At 46.4% G+C, this 3,300-nt stretch overlaps 1 pseudogene; it reads left to right on the top strand.

Moving 5' to 3' along the window:
* Window positions 1-1,983: 1,983 nt before the first annotated feature.
* Window positions 1,984-3,070, top strand: LOC147617378 (expansin-A2 pseudogene; annotated as a pseudogene).
* The last annotated feature ends 230 nt before the right edge of the window (window positions 3,071-3,300 follow it).

Here is a 3,300-nt window from a genome sequence, read left to right as displayed (position 1 = left end):
AATGTTGTTGTGCCAACATGAGGTGTCAGAGCTACGTGGAAAGAGTGGCAAAGTACATGAGACTGGTGAACCTTCATCTCATTGATCTCTTGGATATCAAGATATGCACATACATCATTTTTTGGACAAACTCCAATGGATATTCCATTCATGTCATTACGTTTGCAAGCTACACAAATGGGAAAAATTGCCAAAGCATCTTCGAGAAAATATTTACGAGCTCTCAAATGAGGGCAAGTGGCATCTAGATTGGTACATGTGGCATCTAGAATGGGACAAGTGGCCTTATACCTGTCAAGTGAGCTAACACTTGTTGCCAATTAAAGTAGCCACTTTCTCCATTCTAGAGCATTGAAGCCTTAAATCTATATCACTCTTCATTTTTCAAGCACTTCTCACATCAATTTCAAGCTTGGAATACAATTGATACATATTGTCAACAATGGTCTACAGTGATTGTTGTGGCTAGATTGCACCGTATTTGGTGAAACCAAGGTATGGCCAGAGACGATAGTTTGCTACTTGGAATGTCCATAAATTAGGGATGCCCAACCAACTACGCGCTGGCTAACAACAATGGAGGCTAGTGCAATCCTCGCTCAAACACTTTGATTTGGCAGAGCCGACGTTCCTACAAATCACCCGCTACATCTTTTCTGAGAGAGAAAGAGAGAGAAATCCTACAACCCAATGTAACCTGCCCCAATAGAGTAAAACCACCTCTGAGCTACCGATGATGCAGGCCATGTGGTAGATGTATGTGTAAGCACTTTAGTCAAAGTTACGGGCACTTGTAGTAGCCTTGGAAACATAGAGAGAGAGTGTCAACAACTATGAGTTAGGGACTTGAGGCACTGGTCGTCGCGGGCTACCAAGCAAGAGGGAAACTTGGTATAGGGTCCAGGTGTGCTAGAATTCTTCACTGGAGGGGAGGTGTTGAAATATGCAAGTGAATGGGTGTGTGCGGGAACAAGCCCTTAGCTAGAGACTATAAAAGGGAGTCTGTAATTGAGTGGGTAGTAGTGAAAAGGTAATCTACTGAATGAGAGAATCAAGGATAGCATGAGTGAATATAGGGGTGTGGAAAGATTCTAGGAAAACTCATCAATTCCAACCTTGGAATACAATTGGTACGTATTGTCAACAGTGGTCTCTACAGCAGTTGTCATGGCCAGATTGCACCATATTCAGTGAAACACCAAGGTATGGCCAGAGAAGATAGTTTGCTGGCTGGAATGTACATAAATTAGGGATAGGGTTTTCAAACGCTCAAAATCAGAATTTTTGAATTTCAACCCACTTTATTGGATGTATCCAGCTACTATGAGCATCTGTTGTGAAGGTTCATGCACTTTGTGCCTGAACTGTGGTTTGATACAATAAATTCGTGCAAAGGGGGACGGGCATGTTTCCCTTTTAGTGAGGTTTTGTTTCTAGTCTCTTCTCCGAATCCTACTTTCTTCCAATATTTGTGATTGTTCATTAAGTGGATTTGTTACGAGTAGTTCATCAATTTTGTCACTTTCAAGCTAGGGAGGATGTGACCGACCACCCACCCTGTACATTTCTCGGTACTATGAAAGGGGTTTGGTGGACTCTAGGACGTCTAAATATTTGGAAAGTAGAAGTTTGGGGAAAGGGGGATTATCAGGGAGGAATACAAAGGATCACACTCCTAAAATTTACGAGAGTTCCTATTTTTGGCCCAACTCCGCCGATGAACATTCTGTGCGCGTCATTACATCTGTAATTGAGCAAATACCAAGAGTTGCCGAAGTACCCATGGAACATTAACATTAACCGAAAGTGGATTTGCTACACGGGGTGAGAAGAAGCAAAATTTTAATTGTTTTTTTTTTTGAATTTTTTTTAACAAAAACACCCTCTTACAAGAAAATTGAGCTTTGCTCCCTTAGGCGATTTGAACTTGAGATCCGCACGAATAGAAGGTTAATTTTCACGCGCACACCTGAATATTCAAGGATGGACGAGGCACTGAGCAGTCGGCCAGCCTTCCCAGCAGGCAAACACGAGCTATATAAGAGCGGCTGTTGTACTATCTCACGAAGTAAAATATTGGAGCGAGGCGCAGCAGACACAGCTTATAGCTTGTCGTCCTGCAATCGTCGACGCGGGTCTAACTGTTGCACGACGTCGTCCATCATGCGGCGAATCAGTAGTAGCATCTTCATGATTAATGGCGGCGGCCTGTTTGTTGTGCTCATGTACTGCTGCGTGAGAAGCAGCCAGGCGCGCGTGAGCTATCAAGACTGGGAGGAGGCGCACGCGACCTTCTACGGAAGCCCAGATGGATATTCCGGAACCAATGGTAACTTGAATTAACGTAGTATTTTATACTATTATAAGAATATCAGGCAGCTAGCTAGCTGCTGTGTGGTGACATGACCGTGTATTCTTTCTTATTATATTGGATTTCGCAGGGGGTGCCTGCGGCTATGGAGACCTCCGGAGCCAGGGCTACGCCACCAACACGGCCGCTCTGAGCACAGCGCTCTTCAACAATGGTGACACCTGCGGAGCTTGCTTTGAGCTGGTGTGCTACGACGACGCCCAGTGGTGCATTCCTGGCCAGCACAGCCTCGTAGTCACCGCCACCAATTTTTGCCCACCCAACTACGCTTTGGCCAACAACAACGGAGGCTGGTGCAATCCCCCGCTCAAACACTTCGACCTGGCAGAGCCGGCGTTCCTACAAATCGCCCGCTACCGGGGCGGCATTGTCCCGGTGAGATACAGGAGAGTCCCTTGCGTGAAGCAGGGCGGCGTCAAGTTCACCATCAACGGGAACCCCTACTTCAACCTGGTGCTGCTCACCAACGTGGGCGGCAGCGGAAGCGTGACAAGCGTGTCCATCAAGGGATCCAAGAGCGGCGGCTGGATCCCCATGTCCAGGAACTGGGGTCAGAACTGGCAGTGCAACACCGTCCTCACCGGCCAGTCGCTCTCCTTCCTCGTCACCACCGACGACGGCAAGTCTCGCACGCTCTTCGACGTCGCCCCCTCCAACTGGGGCTTCGGCCAGACCTTCGAAGCTCGCGGCCAGTTCTAAACATTAACGCTACAAATAACACATGTCCAATAAATATAGGGACTAGCTTTTTATATCGAGAATGCAGATTTCTTTTTTCATTTTAATTCCAATCACCATTTCGATGGAGTAAAGCTCCATTGTAAACCCTTCTTCATTGGGTTTCTCAATACCAGGTGAAATTCCATCGGCACCCCTTCAATGCACATCAAACCTAGGTACTTTGCAAGCATGTGTCTTTTGTGGATCTA

The sequence above is a fragment of the Cibotium barometz genome, chromosome 36 (genome assembly GCF_041138505.1).
Source record: "Cibotium barometz isolate CiBa-2024 chromosome 36, ASM4113850v1, whole genome shotgun sequence".
Taxonomy (NCBI): Eukaryota; Viridiplantae; Streptophyta; class Polypodiopsida; order Cyatheales; family Cibotiaceae; genus Cibotium; species Cibotium barometz.
This window is presented reverse-complemented; position numbering and strand designations above follow the sequence as displayed.